The sequence below is a fragment of the Anastrepha obliqua genome, chromosome 4 (genome assembly GCF_027943255.1).
Source record: "Anastrepha obliqua isolate idAnaObli1 chromosome 4, idAnaObli1_1.0, whole genome shotgun sequence".
Classification (NCBI taxonomy): Eukaryota; Metazoa; Arthropoda; class Insecta; order Diptera; family Tephritidae; genus Anastrepha; species Anastrepha obliqua.
In genome coordinates this window covers 114,310,666-114,336,290 of record NC_072895.1, presented here as the reverse complement: position 1 = coordinate 114,336,290, position 25,625 = coordinate 114,310,666, and the positions used below count along the sequence as shown (strand labels likewise).

At 34.3% G+C, this 25,625-nt stretch overlaps 1 protein-coding gene across 3 annotated transcripts in view; it reads right to left on the bottom strand.

The window, feature by feature from the left end:
* LOC129246493 (uncharacterized) overlaps window positions 1–24,196 on the bottom strand; it is a 68,560-nt gene extending 44,364 nt beyond the window's left edge. For 2 of the 3 annotated variants that reach the window (XM_054885357.1, XM_054885359.1), the window contains exon 1: window positions 23,356–24,196. The gene's annotated coding sequence lies outside the window, so the exon portion shown is untranslated. The remainder of the gene's footprint in view (window positions 1–23,355) is intronic. The other variant, XM_054885358.1, reaches the window with a different exon arrangement.
* Window positions 24,197–25,625: the final 1,429 nt, after the last annotated feature.

The window sequence follows — 25,625 nt, the reverse complement described above, 5'->3', positions numbered from 1 at the left end:
TTTGGGGCAATGAACGTGAAAGATGGACGTTTTGACAATTTGAGCCAGATGCCTTTCAAATAAAGGTTGGGAAAGTACCTACTAGGTTACTTGAAAAATACATAAGTTACCAACAAGAGCTCATTTAGCAATACGTAATTAATCATAGATTCCGGATGGTAGATGATGGTAGCGGACGCTATTACAAACAACATTTCCTATAATTTGGAGTTTCATGACCGGGGCTTTGAATCCTCGCACTTCCAAATGGTAGTCACGCAGCAAACTATTCGACTACGGCAATTGCCGTCGATATAATAATAATTCAAGGTCTTAATACTTAGGTAATCACGAAGTATCTGATCAGTTTTGAATTTAAAAATTAATTCACAAAATATAATTTTGGCATTAAGTTAAACCATTTTTTTTAATATCATACTTGGCAATTTCCGTTTATACTTTATATTTTTTTATAATTTAACTAAAAAAGGACTATTTTACTACCATTTTAAGCAAAAAGTTATTTAATATTTCCATTTTCTTCATCCTTTTTAAATGCGACCTTTTGTAAGGGAGTGTCAGAATTCTAATGTCATAAGTGAGCAAACCTTTAATAATTGAATCATGGTTAGAGATCTATTTATGTTGAGCAGAAAATGAACAGATTCTGGTCTGTAGACTCAAATTTAAGTATTGCAATAGAACCTACTTAAGTACTTCAACTAAATAAGAGTGAAAAAGTAGCCGTACTACGAGAAATACTAACGATCAAAAAGCGTTTGCCTTGTTTGCCGGAAAAGTGTCGTAACTCAGAAAATCAATAATTCAAGAAAGAATGACTTCAAAGTGTTTAATTTACTTTGCCTCTCTAAGTAAAAGTTAATTTTCAGCTAATGAGAGACTGTTAATAGATATCGCCATGAGTTTTTTCACAAAATAAAAGAGCTTATAGTAATTTCTGCGTTTTTATCTAAAATAAATATTGGCTTTATTGACGTAAATGAGCGATATTCTCTGAGCTTTAAGTAAAGCGGTGATGGTCGGGCCTTCTATGATGGATTTCATGGTACGGAGTTCAACACACCGAAAACTTAACGAAAAATCGGAAAATTGCATTCTTACTCTCTTTTTGGCAATTCTGTTCGTATTGAAAGCCATAAAAACTGGCATCTTCTTTTATAAATATTCAAAAACAATATCCCGAAAACTAAAAGAATCAAAGAGAAAAAAATTATAAACACATATTTAGTACTTTTAATACATAAATTTTGAAAATTAATGTTGAAAGTTTGTATGAAAGTCAACATAACGAAAATGAGACGGATTGAAGGATAGTTCAAATTAATAAGGTTCAGAGGCGCCAGTATCCCTCAATTATAAATAATTTCGGATATTTGGGTCAAAGCAATTAAATTTTCCAACAATTTTCATAAAATAGTAAGAATTTTATTTGTGCATTTATCGACAAAATAATAGCTTCGCGATATTTTGACCAATTTTCCCTACTTAGCTTTTGTTTTATTTTTACTTCAATTTTTTATAAAAATATAGTTCATTCTTCAACTAATATCATATAAAACTAAGTTTAAAACTTTGTACAATATTTATAAAAAATCGAGAAATTAAAAAAATTCTAACTTTTTAATCAAAGTTCAAAACAAAAAAAAAATTTCGGGATACAGTTTTCTAGCTCTTTGATTTTAGTATAATAAAATGCTAATTTGAAATCTGGCTGATTTTTCATAAATGTTTTCCCTGAGGTTGTTGCTCCTTTTCTTCATAAAAAAGCAAATTTAAAAAAAAAAAAATAATAATAAAAGAAAAAATTAATGAAAATTAAAAAAAAAAATTAAAATTAAAAAAAAAATTAAAATTAAAAAAAAATTATCAAAATTAAGAAAACTATGAAAATTAAAAAAAAAAAAACATTATGAAAATTAAAAAAACAAAAATAAATGTATAAAAATTAAAAAACAAAAATGTATTAAAATTAAAAAAACAAATTTATGAAAATTAAAAGAAAAAAAATTATGAAAATAAAAAAAAAAAATTAATTGTTGCAGTTATGTTTGGTCCTGGATCGCCTTGGAGGTGGCTCAGGCTCTAGCAAATGACGGCAAGTGCGATTCCTACGGTCGTTCATTGCGTTCAATTAGATGCGCCGGTAATGCTTGAAAGCAAGGATTTGAATATATGCAGAGTAAATGCTTAACGGCTTAATCGGCCGCCGTAGCCGAATGAGTTGGTGCGCGAAACAGCAAAATGACAGAAAAAGTTTTTTCTAATAGCGGCCGCCCCTCGGTAAGCAATGGCAAACCTCCGAGTGAATTTCTTCCATGAAAAAAAGATCTCCATAAAAAAGAACCATTTGCCGTTCGGAGTCTGCTTCAAACTGTTGGTCAGTCGGCCAAATATCTAACAGAAGTGTACGCCCCAATTATTTAATTATTTATTTAAGTGCTTATAAGCGGGTCTCTCATATAAGCACCTCCCGCTAATAAGTATCGAATCTCGTGCTTTTTAGACGGCGCTTATATCTGGGAAATACTGAAGCCGTATTCATTTTTGGCTATTTTGTGTATTTTTTGTTGCTTACTGCTTGGAGTAGCTTTTAAACTGTTGCTCACTATTTAGTGGTTCTCGATTCATTATCATTTAGAGTAGTCTATGTAAAAATTTCAATATTCGCTACATCCAGACACGATTGTAGTTAAATTTTTTTTAATGTTTCACTTTTTTTGAAAAATGTTTCGTTTAATTTGTAAAATTTTTTCTTTAATTTAAAAAATGTTTCGTTTGACTTGAAAAATGTTTCATTTAACTTGAAAATGTTTTGTTTAATTTGAAAAAATATTGGTCTAACTTGAAAATGTTTCGTTTAACTTGAAAATGTTTCATACAAAGTAGGAGAAAAAACTTAATTAACAGCTGTAAAGGAACTGTCTGCACCTTTTCCTGGTATTATTATTAATTCGAAGCGATTATCACCTTAGCTGCCACAAAGTGTCTTACTTACGAACACTTAACCAAGCTCCCAATCGTATGAAAATTCCAACCTCAGTCACACGACAACATTCAAGCGTGCGATTTTTCTTGTCAACAACCACTTTTAACAATATAACACAAGAAAATTAGGTCATTACAATTTTCAACAAAACAACACCAAAAAAATATACATATATGTGCACAAAAACAACGTAAACACATAAGATCTACCCTTAATCTCAGACATATTACACCTGATCCCAAGGACATAAATAAACAAAAGTGGGTATAAGTATTTATACGTCGTTATATCCTATCAGTATCGGCATGAAATGAATGAGCGATGAGAGCACATTTGGACTTTTATGAATGAATGGCAAGTAATTGCAATATATACGGGTATACAAATATTTTATACCATATACCAACTAACTACCACCGAATCCAAGTCGAGCGATAAGAAGAACCCCTAAAATATGGTGGCCACCACCGACAACAACTCAGCCAGCTAGCCAAGCCAGCAAGTCAGTCAGCTAGACGGCAAGGCAATTCCAATGTGATTCCTCGCTGAGTGAGCAGCAACCACCAACAGGATCCATTGGGTTGTTGTTTGGCTGGTGGTGAAGCATATGTTTTTTGTTGACAAACAAATCAACGCCACGATTGCTTGTTGGTGTCCGTATCAGCTATTTTGGGGAAATCCCATGCAACACACAACGCCACCATACAGACGCCACTGATAAGAGAAAGTTAGCGAAAAGTGATTCTAGTGGTGTTTTTCCAACAAAAAAATATATCTATAAGTAAATTGTTTAACCGAAATAGTAAGTGTTGGACATGACATGTGCCCTGAGTGGGCCATAGTGCTGCATGCGTTGGTTGCTCGTGCTGCGACGGCATTGGAGAAAGGATGGCAGACAGTAAACGGCAATGAATGTCATCGAACGGCCTTGCACCTAAAAAGCATAAGTGGTTGTATTGTGCTCACTCATTTCCACCCTTTACGTATGTATGTACGTACTAGCAGCAAAACAGAGCAACGCAGAAGAGTCAGTCTGCTAGTAGGTCTCCGGCGGTCTCTGGCCTCCAGTGGTGGTAGTTCTACTGCTTCTGCTCTGATGATGGCCAACAAACTTGGTGGTGGAAACAGCAGCAACAGCAGCATAACACAGCACTGTGGCAGTGGTAGCAATAGTACGGACGTCTCTGGTGGTTGTTTGGTTCCAAAAATAAATACCACCACCAACGATGACTACGACGATGATGATGACGAGGACGAGGACGATGACAACGAGCGGCAAGGCAACCAGTGCATCAGTGCAACACCGATAAACAATCGAGAGATATCGTACGTAGTATAATATACTAAATACTCTTGCCTATAAATGCCTTGTAAATATAGGCTTCAAAACAGCTGATTTCGGGAAGTGTCAAAAGGCAATGGTGGCACGTGATTGTAGCTTACGCAATAATACATGTGTCTAGCCAAAGTCTCGTCTCGTAGTCGTGAAAAAGGCAAACAGAAATCTGCCAACAAGTTAAGGGTGTGCTCCATGGACTAGTAGAGGGTAGGAGAAGTGCAGGAAAAGCAAAAGTTAAGGGAGTGAAATGATAGTGAAGGTGGAAAACAACCACCAAGCTGCCGAGGATGCCTCTAGCGCTGGGCTAGGTCAAGTGAGGTGCCGCTTCAAAGCACATTTTCCCCGAGTATGTGCTCCTCCATAGCGCTTTGCAGCACTTCATGTCATTCCCGTAAGCATATTCAGTGCGTAAACACGTAGCGGCTGTAGCTATTGCTTTGGAGGCGGATAAAGTTAACCAAAACAACAACAGCAAACTCAGTAACAAATCGAGTGTATCCACGGAGGTACTATGAAAACGTTCACCTACTCAGCAGCCACCACCTGCCGGTATTTAAATGTGGAGCAGCTGATGGATATTTATTTACGCATACAATACAGCAAACAAGGAAAAGGAGAAAACAAAGAATTGAAAGAATTTAAAAAAGAAAAACGTAGATTGTACTAGCGGGCGGTCGGTCGGTCGATTGGTTGGTTGAACGACCAGGCAGGCACCTACCTGAAAAAGTGTCGACGAGGAGAAGTTGGTCAGAGAGGACGGCCGAGTGGCAGGCATATGGGACAGCAATGGCATGGCACAATAAAAGCAACGCGTGAATAACAGCAAAATAATGACGTCAACGACCCGCCTTAACGGAGCAAACACGCCGTACAGGACACGGACACACTGCAGCAATAGGGCGAATCGTATGGAGAGCAAGAAAAAGAAAAAGGGCAGGCTAAAATAATGTAGGACTTGCACCGGTCGTTGGTCGGTCGGTGACTTGGGAACTACAAAGCATAAAATGACAAAAGGAACGAAAAATGCCACAGCAACAAGAGCACAGAGGACAAATAAGGACCAATAATACAATTCATCAGGACAGCCAACGATCGAGACATTAAAGTGCTTGAACTCGCGCTGCTGGCTGACGTGCATAAAAATGGACAGATGTTCGGTGGTTAAGAGCGTCAAACATGCACAAGGCACACACATACGCACACATACGCACACATACAGAGCGTGAACCTAAGAACCTAAGAACTAACACACAGCTTGGGTTGGGTCTGCACAGTGCAAACAGCCGGCTGATGGCTGTTAGCTCTTAGCTGACAGCAGCGGCTGACGCCACAGCGCACGAAGCCAAATGAAGGAATAAAGTAGAAACAAAAACAACAACAAAAATAAAATTTCAAAAAATTAATAATGAGAAAAAACATGTACACCATGTACTTTTTCAATAGGAAAAGTATAGCTTCAAACGATAATATGTGTATGTATACGTAAGGGCCAACAACAACAGCAGCAGCAATGAAAACCACAATAGACCTATGCACATGCGCGAATTGAAAAACCTGAAAGGGAGAAAAAAAAAACATGCATTCCCAATTCATTGCAATAGGAAGTAGAAAATTTGGTACGCCTGCTGTTGCATTGATTGTATTCAAGGATATAAAATAAGAAAGGATCGCAGCGATATGTAGCAGATGATGTTGCAAGCGATGGATAAAGCGATATACATGAGTGCATATGTGTGTGTACTAGTCGCATACAAACTGCTGCTGTAGCGAGCAAAGGACATCTGTGTGGCGCGCGTACCATCACTAATGATCAGATAGGGCGGGCGTAGATGCACACACACACACTCACGATCCAAATCATAAATTCACTATATTTTGACCAGTTTTAACTACTTTTCCGTTGCTTCTTGTAGTTTTCATACATTTCTTATATAAAAAAAATGTCTCGCCTTCGTTATATATATATATATATAATGGGCGCTTACACCCTTTTTGGGTGTTTGGCCGAGCTCCTCCTCCTATTTGTGGTGTGCGTCTTGATGTTGTTCCACAAATGGAGGGGGACATACAGTTTCAAGCCGACTCCGAATGGCAGATATTTTTATGAGGAGCTTTTTCATGGCAGAAATACACTCAGAGGTTTGCCATTGCCTGCCGAGGGCGACCGCTGTTAGAAAAATGTTTTTATTAATTTTGGTTTCACCGAGATTCGAACCAACGTTCTATCTGTAATCACGCACCATCGCATTCGGCTACGGCGTGCCTTCGTTAATTGAAGAAAATACGCAACGCGGTCAGGTAAACAAAAAAAATATTAAGAATCAACGAGAATTTCGAGTCAACTAAAACTTAAGCTTTATTATCCTAAAATTTAATGTTAAAATTAACTATATTTTTATAAAAAATTATGAAAATTACAAAAAAAAGTTGTTAAAACTGGTTCTATTTGTACTTTTTCATGGCAGAAATACACTCCATGGCCTACTGAGGTGCGAGCGCTATTAGAAAAAACTTGTTGTTGTTTCTGTAGCAGCATAAACAATTAGCAAATAAGTGCGGGGGAATTGTGCGCGTCATTCCGATGGCGTAAAACCGACTGACGTGGGAATGGAAAACTTGTCTATAAGATTGGTGTTTCATGCACGAAGATTCGAACCTACGAACTTCCGAATGGTAGTCACGCAAGTATGCATGGATCAAAAGTTACCCACTCACCTAACACCTCCCTCCCTCTGGACCCAATTCCTCGAAAGAGAACTTTTCCTGGGCCTACCGTTAGATGAGTTAGACGATGACAACATCGCACTGGTAGGGCCTAGAGATCTGCTACAACAACGCCAACAAGTTGTCTCCGAAAATAACTCAGTAATGCTTGTGCAAGCGAGTCATAAAATTTGACCAAAATGCATTGGCGCAGGGAAATATTTTGAGGTTATTTGTATGTGTATATGGTGGGGCTTTGTGCATATAAAAATCGCTTTTTCGATTAAAAAATGTATCTATTGTAAAATTTTTACTTCCTCTAAACGGCGCTAGATGATTGAAAAGTGTGAACTTAGGACATCTGCATTCAAGTTTTTAAAAAGTATTTAAATAAAAAAAAGAAAATTTAATTTAAAACTTTTTTCTACGAACTAAAAATTATAAAATAATTTCACCTACAATTGTGTTCAAAATAAAAAGAGCGCGACGAAATACCAATTTTTAAACATTCCCATGGGAACCGGTTCTATGTTACCGGAATGACTTTGGTTTTTCCCGACCCAGGGTTGCCGCGCCAATTAACTAGCCCTGTCTAGTGAACATTGTGGGCCTACCTTTAGATGAGTTAGACGAAGACGAGCGGTGATTTACACTACACTTACAGGGTTTAGTATTGCTGCTACAACAACAACCAACTTGAAATTTTTTTTTGTAATTATTAATTTTTGTTTTTTATGTTTTTAGAAACTATTACTGCTATACTAAAAATTTAATGGACTATAAAACGCCATACCAAGAGTTTTTCCAAAAATTCTCTACAAAAAGTTGTAAATTTTTATGCAATTTTTTTTTTTTTTGTAAATCATTTCATTTAAATCATTTCACCCTTTTAAATCGCCGTATATTCTGCCAATATGCCCGAAAATATTCCTAGGAAAAATTTGCGATCATCTCTCAATTGATCACTAACAATTCCTTTCATGATCTTCTAAATTCCTGTTCCCTCGTTCCTTAAATTTATTTCTTGCATTCTGAAACTACTACCACCTTCCACACAGTACTTTAGTCAAGCAGATTTTCATTAAAAACATCATTCATCATTTGACTTGGCGACATATCAGCTGTTGACATTTCTAAAATTATTATACGAGGATGCCTGCTGTTTATATTCCATAGCACTGTTAAGTACATACCTAGATAACATACTTATGCACAGTTTGTAGCCACATACGTAGAGTAAATGATAAACCATACAAGGCAAACAAAACGAAATGCATCTGTCTGTATAAAAATGGGCTGGAGCTTGGTGATATTTATATTTTCGTTTCGAACATCTGTTGGTTGGTTTCCAATAATGACCTTTTGATAACCTATAGAATTAAACTGTCATAAAGTATAGAAATAATTATATTAAAGTGCTTCGTTTAGGATTATTTTGTTGGTACGTGGTTTTACTAAACTCATTGGTCAAAAATAAAACAACACTAAATTAACTACATAAAGAAGCTAAGGCTCTGATAGCATACGATTAAAGCAGAAAACTCAAAGCAAGAGGCTAAAGGAGACAATTAAAGCCATAGGGTCAGTGATAGCGCGCTTGAAATTAGTCGGAGAACGACAAACTTCTCTTCAGTTCGCACAGTTCGAACTTTTTATTATCAAACTTACAAGAGCATGAGGCCATGTCAAAATGTCATTGCAGGAAACTATATTGGCTGATAAGCTATGGCTAAACTAGACATCCTTGCGGTAGTGTGAAGGCTCCTTTACTTACTTGGGGCTTTCTCTTAAATGGACAAGTGGGCCTTAAGCCAGCTCAACGAACGCTAAAGGGTCTCTCTAGCCACAAATGATTCACAAGCGGTCGAGTGAGCTGCTGAGGCCAACCGTCGATATTTCAAGTTCATTCTGCGACAGCAGAAGGCAAATAAGGCGAAATCACCACAACATCTATTCCTCAGGTGCTCTACTTTCGGTAGACTAAAGTTCAGATATTCTGATTCGCACTCTGTGTAAATATGTAAGAATATATCTGCACAGTTATCAATGCTGAATATTAGGCACCTGTGGCACGATCTTATTTGCATGCAAGGTTTTGAAGCGAATGTCGGTGGCAACTATCGAGATTTTTGACTGGGATAATCAGTTTTAAGTGCACGAAGACTCCATCTGTATTGGAAATTTCATAGCGAATTACTAATTCGTTGGTAACAAAATAGCATAAATTGAGTAATTTAAATCAGAAATTTAAAATTATAAAATTTTGTGCACAAAAATGTTGAGACAGACACATTATCCATACATATTGCACAGATTAATGATGGGATCGCAAGAGATGTTTTCTGCGAATGCCAGATATTAGCCTCTATTTTAAGCCAGAACTTTGGAGACCGAACTCAGACACCTCAAAGCGCTTTAGAATTGAAATTTCAGGACAAGTCTTTATCTTCTTCATTAATAGCCAAAATGTGCATAGCTCCAATGACTCGAATTTCAAACTTGTGATGGACTGAGACAATCATTAAGAAGAAAACCTAACATATGTAATATAATTTTTTTATTAGTCCATGAAAAAATATTACTTACAGACGAAGTTAGGGCGAAATTGAGATTTACTTTATTAAGATTAACTTTGGAAGGAGAATTTTCTATACAGTAGGTTCTGTTTTTATGCGGCTTTTTTTTATGCGGTTTTGAAATAGTGCGGTTTTTTTTTAAATTACAAAATGCATGCCGACCTATCGGGAATTGTACATATAAACAAGATTCTAAACCAGCTAAGCAAAAACTCATCACAGGTTACATCAGAAATGCTAACCCTACGAGTATGGAACCGCCTGCATAACTATCTAGATCAGACGTGTCCATTTCCTAAAGTGACGAAAGTGACTTTACGCCAAATCCTAAACGAACGCGCAAAATGTGGGTATTGTCTGATTCTATTTCTGACTTAAATTTATTTTTCGATTCTGACGTTTCTTAAATAAAGATATAATTTTCAGAAATACAATATTTTGTTTACGCGATTTTATTTAATTATTTCAGATTCATGCGGTCTATGGAACGTATCTATAGTTATAATATGGGACTAGTGCCCTTTTTTATGCGATTTTATTACATTATTTCAGATTTATGCGGTTTTAGCCTTTGAAACGTATCTATAGTTTTACTATAGAACTAGTAGCTTTTTTTATGCTGTTTTTTTTTATGCTGTTTCTTGCGGAACGTATCTACCGCATAAAAACAGAACCTACTGTATAAAACATTGAGAAAATCTAGTTGTGGCAATGAAGTCTCTACTTATGAGGAGAGCTCAAAAAGATCACGGAATAAAGAAAAAAGCATTTCAAATTAAATAAAAATGATTTTTCTTTTCCGATATATTAAAGAGAAGGGGAATTAGCAGCTGCCAATAGTTGAGATCTCTTGAAGTCGAATAGAGACACTAGAGCCATGAGCGCGAGCTTATACTGCATTACTTAGCTTACTAAGATGTAAAATAATCGTAGAAGAAAAAGCTTGGACGCTCAGATGCAAGAGGAGATTGCAGTTGTTATTGAAGTAGGAGACATACAGTGCTGGTCAAAATAATAGCAACGTGAACTTTATTTTTGACGATTTTTTTAGTTTCACATGGGATGCATGAAGAAAGAATTAATTTATTTTCATTTCAATTTAAAAGAAATGTAGAGAGGAAAAAGGCCTTTACGCCCAGACGCAACAGGATATTGTTGTTGTTGTAGTAGGAGACATACAGTGACGGTCAAAATAATAGCAACGAGAATTTTTAGTTAAAATTTTGAGAAAAATTTTGGGTATGCAACTTTATATTATTCAATTTCAGTATAATATTATTCGAGTTTAAAGTGGTTAAAAATTCCGATAGATTTCTCCGATTTTTTTTTTTTTTTTTTTTTTGCTGACCATTTCATGCATTTTCCATTCCATAGAACGAATAATCGAATACAACGCAAAATTTAGATCTAAAGAAGAGCGAGCACCCCCACTGTCCTTGGAGTTTCACTGAAGATGGTCTGAACGGAAGACACTTGGAAAACATAAAGACTGAGAAGATGAAAACGGATAGACAAAAGAGAAAAAAGTGCGGAAACATAAATAGTAATAAATTAAAATCTATAGCCAAGACAAATAGGAACAAGGGAAAAGGAAATCGTTTTATTTATTCACATTGTTCAGCTTTTGCATAAATTTAACACACCTCTCATGAAACTTCTATTTGCTGAAACAAAACATTTTCGGCTGCATGCAAATAGTAAGCCATATAACATTTTTACAGTTATAGCCAAGGAACTTTACAATTTGAAAAAAAAAAAAAAAAACGCATTTACAAGACAAACTCGAGCTGCGCTTTTCAAAGGACAACTATAGAGGGTGATATTACAGAAGCGACATACATACATACATATGTATGTGTATTATTACAAAATATCTGCATAAATGCATGTAAAAAGATGATAGCTTCCGTTTTCAATGCTCTGAACAACCAACAACGCAACAGGGACATGGTAATAATGACAAATTCAGCTGTCTGGGATCACTAAGGAGGCGTCGAATGAACAGCAAAAATAAAGGTTGCCATGGGGGCACATACAATGGAAAATATTTAATTTATTGTTATATAAAGGAGCAGATACGAATAATACTCTATGACGCAGGACACAAAACAAAAAGTATGCGAGTATGTATGTAAATATATATATAAATTGAAATTCAATCTGACCACTCGACGCGTTGACATATCGGCTCATATTGCAAGCAAACAAGGGGAATGAATGTGAATAGCGGAATAAGGAAGCAAGAAAACAGCAAAGGAAAGCGAACACAAAAAGTGAACTACAGCAGCGTTAAGAGGACAACTTGTTCAAATATTATACTGTTTCCTCTTCAGCGGATATAGGGAATATAACCAAGATGACGAGGCAGTACAGGGGCTGAAGCTACTCGCTTACACTCATAGAGTGCAGATTGGCTGAGGAAGTGCATACATTTGAAGTTGTGTGAAAATTATTTTCATTAAAATGCCGCACAGACGAGGGAACTGAGATTTCCTGCCAACACAATAAGCGACAAGCAGTTGTGAAGCACAAAGCTAAAATTAATCAAAAGTTACATTTCCTTTATTCTTGTTGCGGAGTCGGAAATGGGTTGGTGTTCTTATTTAATTTTAAATTTTTTTATTTTATTATTTTTTTTATTGGTTTTTTTATTTTCTTTTATTGGGTTTTTTTTATTATTTTTATTTATTGGGTTTTTTCATTTTTTATTTTTTTCATATTTCATTTTTTTTACTTGTTATTTTTTATGGTATAATTTTTTTTATTTTGTTTCTATTTATTATTTTTATTTTTCTAAGTTTTTTATATTTTAAAAGTTTTTAAATATTTAAATTTTTTTTTTAATTTTTTTATTTTATTTTTTTTTTAATTTTATTTTTAATTTTTTTACTTGTTATTTTTATCCTTTTATTATCTTTATCTTTTTATTGTTTTTACTCTTTATTTTATTTTTATCTTTTCATCATTTATTTATTTTTTTATTGGTTTTTTATGTTTATTGATATTTTCATTTTTTATTTTTTATTGGTTTTCCTTTATTTCTTATTTTTTTTTAAGTTTATCTTTAACTTTTTTACGTGTTGTTTTTTTTATTTCATTATTTTTTTTTAGTTTTTTTATTGGCTCTTTATTTGTTTTTTATTATTATATTTATGTACTTTTTTTAATTTTATTTATTTTTGTATTTTTTTATAGATTTTTTCTATTTGTTTTTTATTATTTTTCAAGTTTTTTATCTTTTGTTTTTATCACTAAATTTTTTAATTTTTTTACTTGTTATGTTTTTTATTTTTTTACTTGTTATTTTCTATTTTTTTACTAGTTATTTTTATCTTTTTATTTTTTTTTTTATTAATTTTACTTTTTCTGCTTTAATTTATTTTTTTACTATTTTGTTTTATTTTTTATTTTTACTTTTTTACTGCTTATCTTTACATCCTATTTTTTAATTTTTCTTCATCTTTGTTTTCATTGTTAATTTTTATTTTTATTGTTCATTTAACAAAATTTTATTTTTTCAAATTTATTTTATTTCCTTTTTTTTATATGTGTTTGGGTACATATTTTCGGGAGTGTCCTGTGATCGTAAAACGGCATAGTGTCGTGGGACTTCTACGTTTAAATATTTACTTTCACATTGCATTGCTAACATAAAAGAAGGAGCAAATATTTGCTTGCGTGTTGTAGTGCATTGAACTGTGTATCCCTTACAGAGTTACCAAAGAATTGAACAAAAGGAAAGAATACAACTCAGCTCAGCACAGCACAGAAGGCGGGTATCATTCACGCTTGTATCTGCATGTTGTAAGTATAATAAAAAATGGAGTAATTTATAGGGCCAGCGAAGAAATACACTATCACCCATTTATAAACATATCCTGTATATTCCTTATGTCCTAAAACCAATTTTAAAATTGCTGATACATCTGCGAACTAAAGCGTAGTACTAGTTAGCGTTTCTTATGAAATGGCTGTCAAAACCCATACAAAATGCATTGCCGTGAAATATGCGTGTAATTTCATGTGTATCTCACGCGAAACATGCCAACAACATTTTTCAGACTTATTTAAAATGCACATGTTTAAAATTGAGCGAAAACTGACAGTTCGTTTGCGAGTGAAGTGTCTAAGTTCGAATACTCCGAAGATATGGCATTTGGAATATCTTCGCAAAGAATGTAAGTATATGCGTATTAATTTGTTTAAAAACACTTTTCTTACTAAAATTTTCCAATTGCTTCTGGGGTGATGCTCATAAATTTGACGTTTCTTCTCATTTGACAATCCATGTTGTAGCAACATTTCACGGCAAGCCAAATGTATGTTGGTGGCGAATTCATGTTTCATTCGACTAGCCTTAATTTGGATACTCGACACTTTTTGTACTATTCCAGCTAATTTTGATATCGATACATTCGAACCGAGTACTCAGTAAGAATCGAAAAAAACAAAATACCCGTTGTCGAAAACCAATACTATGGCGAATTTTGCTTCGGAATTTTTTTATCCACTGTTACTCCTAATATGAATCGCCCTGTGCTTTGTGACTGCTTAATTGCCGGCGAAAACCACGAGAAGCCACCAAAGTGGATACAATGCGACGTATACACCGCCCAACTGATCAAGTGGAAGCAGATAAATGTTCGATAAAGACATTTCAGGGCGAAGAAAAAGTCACTGTGTAACTCTACATATTATTCTTCGTGCTGAAAACTTTGGCGAATACTAAATGAAACGGAGACTAGCGAATGATATTTTTCCAAAGCTGGCACAATATTAAACACGCCAGAAATCGGCTGACGGGCAAGCACTTTGAAAAAACTTCTGTTATTGTGATGCACAACAAAAGGGAACAGTTTTCGCAGAAATATTTGCTGAATAAATTTTTCTCTACGAATGAGATTAACTTTCTTATAATTTTTCCCAATTTATTATCCTTATTGAATAGGTACCACTCATCATTAAAGTAAACTTTTATTATATAAAGGGTTTTCGAATAACAGGTGTTATGAATGAATGGATTACGCCATCGAGAGATGATTAACGATTTTTTATGGCCGGAATTGGATGGTATTGATCTGGACAACGTTTATTTTCAACAAGACGGCGCTACGTGCCAGCAAGCAACGAAACCATTGATCTTTTACGGGAAAAGTTTACCGTGTTATTTTCCATTATTAACGGCATACCTTCCTCTTCATAATGAAATAAACATCCGATCATTTATATTAAAAAATAGCATTTTTCTTTGAATATCAAAATAACACCTCGTATTAGTGATGTTTTATTTATTTTCAGTTTCTACATTATTAAGTTTTATCATTCGGAGTTTTGAATTCCTAGAGGATGATTATGACTTAGAAAATAAAAATTAAACTTAATTAGTTCATATAACTAAAATAGTTTCGATTAGAGTAGATGTCGATACTTGATAAGTGATATTTTTCAGGTATCTAAACCTGGATGGCATCGTAATAAAGTGACCAACAATAAACTGATCTTAGTGGTAAGGCAACGGAACTTTATAACTTAAAAGTTTTGGGGTAATTTCCTTTTAGAATTTATGACCACTCCAAACACATTTTCGTATACTCAACTATACTTAACAGGCTGATCACGCAACGGTCAACATTTCTCATTGCAACAGCGCCGTCTGTTTTATTTTTAAACACAAAGTAGCTGATTGGTATATTCAATTGTTTTTTTTTTTCTGCCAAATATTTATTTTATTTGATAAAGGTTAACGAAACACGAATGACGTGCGTTAAATGAACCCAGTCTGTTAGGGGCCCTATTTTACAATGTATATGCTGTGCCTGCCTACCACTAATAGTCTGGCGAGGCAATTTTTGTCTGAGGTCAAGAAATTCTTAGCGCCTTTAATGATAAGAAAAATAAAAACAAAAAGAAAGACAACTTCCAAAATGGTTCTTACTAAATTTTTGGTTGCTCTGCACAAGCGCTAGACTTAAGGGTTGCTTGTCTTATAAGATATGAATTGAAAAGGCTGTAATACAATCGATATGCAACAACAAATTATTTAACTTTATTCTATTCCATTTTTGGCATCTTCGCTGTTTTCAGTTAGACTACAATATTATGAAAATACATAAATATTTACCTACTTTTCAGAGTTCAGTGAACTGTAGATGTGATAAGAATTATTAAAACAAATATGTGTGCAATTTTTCCTAGCCTTTATTTGTTAATTGATGAGTTAGAAAGCTTTTTAATCCATTTTTTTTTTTTTGATAGTTTAACGTATATGAAAGAAAATACGAACGATTTTAAAGAAACCTACGCACAATTGAAAGAACCAAAAGTTGCGGAAATCACGGTACAACCACTCAGTGATTTTGACAGAATCAGCTGTTGAGCTGTAATTATATAGTAATGTGTTTGGCCGAGCTCCTCCTCCTATTTGTGGTGTGCGTCTTGATGTTGTTCCACAAACGGAGGGACCTACAGTTTCAAGCCGACTCCGAACGAGAGATATTTTTATGAGGAGCTTTTTCATGGCAGAAATACACTCGGAGGTTTGCCATTGCCTGCCGAGGAGCGACCGCTATTAGAAAAATGTTTTTATTAATTTTGCTTTCACCGAGATTCGAACCAACGATCTCTCTGTGAGTTCCGAATGGTAATCACGCAGCAACCCATTCGGCTACGGCGGCCGCCCCTGTTTACATACAACGGGAAATTACTATAGCAGTTGATCGCCATAGCGCATGGAATGTCGAATTGAAATATTTGATTTACATATTGGGTTCGGGAAAAAGAAATTTCGTATTTGTGATTGAAATTTGACGCTTTATTTAACGTACTTAGAATTATCCGATTCAAGTCAAATATGCCCCGTTTTGTTCGCAAACCATTTAGAAGGCAACTTCATTATCCCCCCTTTATAAACCCCCCGCCCCCTCCTTATTTGCAAACAACTCAGACAACCAGTTTTCGCAAGCCTCTTTTGCGACCAACTTGGTATCACCAAGGGCGTTTTGCATGGACCGAAAAAGATGATAGTCACTTGGTGTCAGGTCCGGACTATATGGTGGCTGCGATAAGACATCCCATCCGAGCTCCCGTAGCTTCTGGCGGGTCATCAAAGATGTGTGAGGACGAGCGTTGTCCTGATGGAACACAACACCATTCCTATTGACCAATTCTGTCCGCTTCTGGTCAATCGCCTGCTTCAAACGGTTAAGTTGCTCACAGTACAGGACCGAATTAAGGGTCAGGCCATAGTTGAGCAGCTCATAGTGGATAATTCCCTTCCAATCCCACAAAACACACAGCAAAACCTTCCTGGCGGTCAATCCGGGCTTGGCGATGATTTGGGCCGGCTCGCCGCTTCTCGACCACGATCTTTTTCGCTTGCCGTTGTCGTACGTTATCCACTTTTCATCGCCAATCATCATCCGCTTCAAAAATGGGTCAAGTTCGTTCCGTTTTAGCAGAGAATCGCAAGCGTTGATTCGGTCCAAGAGATTTTTTTGCGTCAACACGTGTGGCACCCAAACATCCAGCTTTTTTTGGAATCCAATCTTCTGCAAATGGTTCCAAACGGTTTTGTGGTCTACACCTAGTTCTTGACTAATCGAGCGAATGCTCACATGCCAGTCTCTTTGGATAATTTCAACGATTTTATCAGTCTCTACGACGATTGACCTACCAGTACGGGGTGCCTCCGCCTTCGTTGCATTTTTACCTCTAAGGTAGTAAAAACGTAAAATATGACGAATTTCTTGCTTAGTGGACTCCATCTTTGACGCGCTATAACTTAAGACTGAAACGTACGATCACAACACTGTCAAGGAGACACTTGTAGTACAGATTGTCGTCTTCAAATCGCCGTTTAGTGTGACCCGATGCAATAAGTACAACGCAAGATATGTTTAAATGTCGCGCTCAATTGACAAAATACGACATTTCTTTTCCCCCCAACCCAATATATATTTCGTATAATCCATACTCCTTTTTGAATATTGGAAATGATTCCGTTAATTTTCTCTTTATAAAAAATAAATATGAAGAATTTTCCAACGAAAACAAGGTTAGTTCTAAATGTACAAATATGGATTTCCAAATTTGTGTTAATATGTACAGCAGGTTGAAGACAAATAAAAACTAATGATTATTTTTGTTTAGTTTAATGAAAAAAGGGAGCGTCTCGTACATTAACCAGATTTTATGGCATTCTTAGCAAAAAAAATAAAAATAAAAATTGAGCAAACAAAATTAAAAACAAAACAATAAATTAATAAATAAAAAAAAATTAAAAAAAAAATTAAAAATAAACAATAAAAAAAAATTATAATAACTAAAAAATAAATAAAAAAAATTAAGACGAATTAAAAAAAAAATTAAAAGAGATTTAAAAAATAAAAATAAAACTTAAAAAAAAATTTAAAAAAAATAAAAAATTTTAAAAATTTAGTAATTAATATCACAATAATGTAATACAAAATTAAAAAAAAAAAAATTTAAGGGAAATTTTCTATGTTTTCTACACCAAAGTGCACACTAATAATTACTTTTTTTTTATATATTATAATATACAACCTATACTTTCAGAAAAACTTAGTTTCATCAATTCGTAAGCCATGCAAAATTTGTTTTTGTACTACCGCTATCACCTTATATGAATTCGCCTCGAATTAAGCCTAACCTCACTTTGAGTTTTTGTTAACTAAAGCCGGACATTCTCTTCTTCTTCATTCTCTCACACACATAATTCACAATTAAGTCACGGCATAGGCCGCGGTTATGCTGGACGACATTTGTTCGGCGCACACGAAATGTGTTTGCTCTGTTTAGTGCGGTTTTTTACAGAGATGCATTCTGGTAAATTAATATATAGTTTGAGCAATGTTTTTCTTTGATTGGCAACACTAATTGAATTACTATAGACCTCTTTATTTCGTCAAGACTTAGCAAGTGGCGAATAGATGAAGCAAATGAACATGCCTTAAATTACATGTGTTGGTAAGGCAGTGCTGCCTAATGAGCATAGCCATAATCGCTAGCGGTGAATATCGAGTAGGAACTTTGTTGTTGCTTTCGCATGCAAATTTTTCGTCAAGTTATTCGAGCATAGAGATAACGAGCGTGGAAATGGCGAATAGAAGAGGTCTTATATTTACTAACCACAGAAAGCGTTTAAAATGGATAACAAAATATACGCACGATAAACAGGTATGCGAAAAATTTCATATTTTGCACAGAAGACTATAGAAATTTTATAGGGAAATCCATAGCATTTATGGAGAAATTATTTAAATTTCAAAACTGTACAGGCACTAGATTACGATATTTACTTTGCTGTACTATATTGTGGTTAGGTTACGATGCAATCCTCAAAAATTTGTGTGCATGGCAACACACTACGGCTGTTTGGTCAGCCAAATTTGGTTCGCTGTGAGAGTCGGTCAAACCTCTCTTCGTGTTCGATGCAACAACAAATTCTACGGCTGCGCCAAACAAAATTTCAGCATAACCACGGCACTCGTGTTATCACTTCATAGTTAATAGCGCATAAACACATTGACGACAGCAACGACAGGTAGCATCTGTCAAATATTAAAATACACAGGTCTTCGGCAGCAATTATTTTGACGACAGCACGACTACAGGCTGCGGTTGTCACCGAATTAAATCTATTTCTAAGGTTGCTGGCGACAATTCGCAAAGGGAGTGTTGCCACTGAAGTAGGAAATATGACATTTTACCAAACTTTTAACGAAAATATGTACACTTAAATGTGATAATGCACGATAATTTTATTCTTATAAAACAATATTATTTTCCTTTTTTAAATAAACAACTTTACTTCAAAACTTGAAACAATATACATTAATTTGAAAGGCATTCTGACAATATTTAATTACTTCCGATTCACCACTTTCCTGCTCACTAGAGAATTCCGCTGCACGCTAAGTGAAAAATTTGCATAGCGATGAACAAGCAAATTCGTTTATAGCCGATAAGCTAGCTAGCTCACTACCATATGCTTAGGTTCAGTTTCAAAGTATAAGTGGGACATTTTTTATTATATTTTAAATAATGTAATGCTTGGAGAAGCAGTGGAATTACATAAGGACGATTGCCTTTAGACCGTCCAACGACACGATCAAACATTTTGTATATGTACGTTCAGGCGGACTGATTTAAAAAGCATTGGAATTACCAAACAGTACAGGGAAACAAATCTGGTGCAGCCAAATCATAAACAAGTTTGGATGCAAAGGAATTTTTTTGTTTCATTCAATACTCACTGGGTGGTTGCTGAATGGAGGTCAAGTAGGTTGCAGTAATTTCTAATTTTTTCAGAACATAATTTCTATTCTGGTGGTTATGCACTATATTTGCGAGTCGCCACTTCTGTCGCCCTATGCTCCGACTAGGCGTTGGAAGATCCTTTATCGAATATATTACCGTATGTGCCAAAAGTTTACATTTACTTTACATTTCTTATTTTTCACAAATAAGGAAGATTTCACAATTAACTGCAAAATTCACTTACAAAACAGAACTAACCGAATTACGATAGACAAACAGAAAATGTTCTCAACTACATTACACACGTCCAAGATTGTACAGTATAGGTACTTCCAGTCGCAACTTGATACGCAAGTTTTTGATTAGGCCGAATTTTTATAAACTACTTTCACGTGTATTTTTAAATAAAATCGTATCTTACCCAATAAACGAAGTGAATGTTTCCACTGCTTTGAAATTATAAATACTAAAATCAAGACAAAAACAAAGTCGTACATTTGCAGATTAGACTTTTTTTACATTATTTCAGTCAGTCAGTTATATATAAACAAAAATCAGCTGTTGGTGTTGTTAGTTCTACTCTGAACACGTGACTTTTCTCAAATTCAGCGGAGCTCTTATTTAAAGCTCAAATGCTTGGTGGGAATAGAGCATTAATTTTTTGAAATTATGCTGAAGTGACTAACCAACAAAGTGTGCAAAAAAATCGTTTTATATTCACTCCGTCGACGCATTGAGAGCTAAGATCCATTGTGAATTGTTGTACTATGAATATTTGTTTTGCTATGTTTGTTTACATTTTTCATTTTTGTTCTCGTGGTTTTTTTAGCGCGGTCTTCTTAAAACAAAAAAAAAAACAATTGCTGTATAAATTTATGGAACCTACACTCGAGTTTGGTTATTGAAATGGTTATAATTAGATGTTTTAGCAAATTGGCAACCGTGTCACGTTTATTTATTTAGTTGATGGTGTCGAGACCAAAATTAGTTAAAAAAATGTCGATATCGATTAAAATATATAATTTTTAATACTTTGGCCAATACGTGTCGATTGGTAACCCTTTGACTTTTAATACCTAATTTCAGTGTGGACACTACTAACTAGATAACTACCGTTAAATTCTCAGTAAGAAACAGTTAGCTCTGGGAAAAGATCAGTCATCCGTAAAATATGGTAGACGAACTAAAGAAACCCTTAAAAAAGCCACCAATCGGTCTGCTGTAAACTACGCTGCTCCAGCATGATGTAGAAAACCTTTTTTTATCTTCAAGCTCAGCAAAGATATGAAAATGTTAAGATAAAATATAATAAATAACTTCATATTTTTCTAGATCCATATTAACGCACCTTTTCCTATAATTAGACCATATATTTCCAAAATTAACTTTGTTGGAAATTTATAAAAATTTATCAGGGAAGGATTCCAAATTCTTAAGTGTGAAAATAAAAAATTAATTTCTTTTGCTGAATGCGTTTTACTCTTTACCTGAATTTGTATCTGAATGAATATGGTCTACGGGCTTTTGTCATTTCCACGACCAATCCCAGGAGACTCCAATGTTCCTTCTCTTGGAATGCAGCGCTATTGAAGAGCGGAGAAGGTAGAGACATCTTGGCCAATTGCAGCTAGAGGAAAGGCACATGCGCTCAATCCTGAGTTTAATAAGAGAACTGGGCTTGGATGAGGTACTGTGACAAGTATAGGGCACAAAAGGCCAGGAGGTCGGAATGTGAAACTTCATATATCTATCTTCTAAGGCATCCTTAGATACATTATTTAAAAGTATCATTCAAGACGTGTGTTATTTACTTTTTATTATTATTTTTTTTTACATTAAGAGGAAAAATATTTATTTTTTTAACATTAAAAGGAAAAAATATTTATTTTTTAATAATAAAAACAAAGCTCCTGCATTAATGCATTTAATAGATTACTAAACAAACTTCATACTTAAAACAACTTGCATCACCATAAAAGAACATTTTCTAAATGTAAGAAAAGAAAAAATATTTATTTCATATATATATAATTCATTTAATAGATTACTAAACAGACTTCATACTTAAAACAACTTGCATCACCATAAGAAAAAATTTTCTAAATGCAAAAAAAAAATTATTTTTTTAATATTAAAAGAAAAAATATTTATTTTTTAATAATAAGCTCCTGCATTAATGCATTTAATAGATTACTAAATAGACTTCATACTTAAAACGTCTTGCATCACTATAAGAGAAAGTTTTCTAAATGAAAAAAAACACTGCGAATGTATCTTATAAAAATGCTAGCCTTTCGTATTTCCATTTAACTTAAATCAACAAAAGCTTCTTGAACAGATTAATATTTCTAAAACATGTTTAATAAAGAAGATATTTTTATCGATGTCAATTTAAATAATTGGTCAGCGCTAGCGTTTGCTATACTTGGCAGGACTGGTGCAATTTTTATGCCATTTCATCATAATTCCTCACGTTACAAAAAGACAAGTGATAAATATGTAAGGCTACAAAAGCCGCAGCTCTCCTTAGCGGAGAGAGAGAGACTTGGTATTGCTTCAAGTCCTTTCTGCAGCAGCTACCTGGAGCATTATGTGGAATCATCCCAACATCTTCTCCTCAGTTGGTCTGCTTTCGACGCGCGAATACTGCGACTTATTGCTCTCACTTTTTTTGCTACAACTTAATTCAAGCAATTTAGATATCATGCACCTGATGCATTTCGTCAGTATCTGGAAACGGTTAACATAATTGTAATTAAGCATCATCCTTCTCTAATCCAAAACCCCCCTTTTTTTTCTCCCTCTGTTCTGTTCTTTCCCCACCCTCTGTTTTCCTCTCTATGGTTCTATGGTATCACAGTGGACAAAGTTGATTCTTTGTCCCATTGGGCTCCTCTATGGGCAGCCATTTAACCTAACCTAATTCTACCAACTAAATTCAACGAGAAGAGCAGTTGTATTACGAATAAAATAAAAATCAAGAGAAAACATAAAAAGAAAAACACAATGAAAGAAACAATATTCGCAGAAGGGGGCTTGGCAAGGTGGATACAAAAACAAAACACCTGTCTATTATGAAAACACCATCTAGATAACATATTTGTCCACATAACCACACTGCAAGCACACACAGACGCAAATTCTACACAAATATACACAACCAATCAGCAAACCAAGTGGAGTAGACGTTTAATGGGATTAATTGGAAAATAAATAAACAAAGTAGTAAAGAAAAATCTAATCTTTCAGTTGTATAAAAGTTTGCTTCCCTCCACCCAAATGAGAATGTAAATCTTTCACATCACTCAAGTTGCACGGCACACGCTCTTGATTGGCAATAAATCGATTGAATTACTTCTATTTTTTCACACTAATTACGAATTAACAGTGTAGATGTTAAAAAATGTCTGTACATAAGTAAATAGAGGTGTAAGAGATTGATAAAAAAGGAAAACAGTACAAAAACGACTTACCAATCAATGTCAGCCTAATTAATTGCTCCATTAAAGCGATTTTCACTTCGTTATCATTTCATATAAAGTAAACTCAGTCTCACTAAAAGAATTGTACTTAACTTGTTGTAAACAAAGATATTTCACACTATATTTGCCAAGGAAAACTGCCAAATTTATAACAAAATTGCACAGCTCGAAAGAGTACGTGACCATAGCGGAAAAACGAACGTATTCACAATAGCTATCGCCGCTGCACACATGTATACATACACCAACAAGTACTTTGAATTCACAGTAGCATAATAGCAGCAAAGCATGGCTAGAGCAACGAAAACATCACGTTATGTACCAATGCAGCGCGGCACGCAGCGGTAAAACAAGAGGATAATCGTTTTCATTCGTTTACACTCGGAATCTCCTTTACACAATTACGACTACTACACAAAAATTTCACAATAAAATTCGTAATTATTCTAGTGTAGTCACATTTTCACTGCATTGGTTCTAATTAATAAACTTTGCATGTTCTATTATATTATTAAACTTGCATAACAATTATAACAGCAGTCTAGTTGTAAATACACTCGTACTAACTGTTCATTTGTGCACAATTAGAGCAGTGCACTTTTATGTGCTCATTGCCTTGTACAGCTTCACACACGAATGCATTCCCAACGAAAAATATGAACTGTTTTCCACCATATTGTTTTCAAGTTTTTTTAGAAAACTATTTCATATAAGAATATGAGATCGTAAAATTATGCCTATTTATTGCTGTTAAATAGTTTTTACTAATCACTTGAAAGTTTCTAAATAAGCGTCAGCGTTGTTATAGAAGAGCTAAAAGCTAACGAAAGAGTATGCCAAAATTCACAATCATTATCATCCAATATTTCTACTGAATGCAACCATGTATGGAAAAATAGTTCACGACAATGTCAAAGAAAGCTGATTACACACTGCTGGGTATTAAACAAATCGTTCGAGTTTAGTATAATATTTTTATTTTTCAACTCGATAAAATAATTTTTAAAAATAAATGTATGAAAAGATTTTTAAAGCCTTTTGATAACATATAAAAAACAAAAATATTGTCGGAATGATATGCTGCCAAAACAACAACAAAATGTATTTCGCTAATAACAAAACTGAACAGTAAATATTTATTTAAAGAAAGTTCTTGTTTAACTAGAATTATAACTTTTATTTTTCTTGAATGTTAAGTAATATTTCAAAAAAGTTACCTATTTAAAACTACAATATCCATCCTTTTAAACTTTTATTGATTTGGGGAAAGGAAGATTTTATTTTGAATTTTTTATTATTCTTAATTGAAATCGTGCTTCTGTTTTTCAATTTCGCTCAGCACGTAAAATGGAAAGAGTAAACGAATTCAAATACTTGGGATTCGTTCTATCAGCAAGTAAAGACACATCATTTGCAATAGATGAAAGAATTAAATCTGCTAATAAGACGTATTATGCATATATTAAATTGTTCAGATCCAAGGTTTTATCGCGAATGCAGAAAATTGAGATGTACTATATAAAACTTTGATACGTCCGATTCTTACTTATGGTGCTGAAATCTGGACACTGAAAGTTAATGATATAAACCAGCTATTGCGATTCGGCTTGAAAACGGCACGTATCGCATTCGTTACAGCAACGATGTTGAAAACCTTATTGGTGGTGAAAATGTAATACGGATTATTAAAGCGCAGCGGATTAGATGGATTGACCGCTACATAAGAATGACCAACGAAAGAGTCGAAAATCGGGTGTTTACTTTGTGTCCAATAGGAAGAAGAAAGAGAAGCCGATCAAGAAAGAGCTGGATTGATGATGTTGAAGCAGATCTAAAAGCGATGAACGTTCGTAATTGGAGAAATGAGGCAAGAGAGAGGCTGAATTGGAGGAGAATTGTTGTTATAAAGCTATGTTCCACCACAGACTGTGAAGCTAAGAGAGAGAGAGAGAGGCAGAGAATAATATTAAGAATTAGTTATGGTGAAAAGGCACGATGGAGAGAATATCATCATTCTTGATGAAAAGGTTTTGAGAGGTGTACTACCTAGCATACCGTTATTCGGTTCTGAGCGAATTTGACAGATATGCCGACGTCATTCGTGTTGTGTTTGACTAAGCTAAGCTAAATTTCGTTTTGTGTTTCACTAAGCTAAGCTAAATTTTGTGAGACACAAAACGAATGACGTAGAATCCATAGTTTCCCTCAAACATTTTTTTTCACCATATCTAACGAACATCTAACTACCTGCTATCTATCAT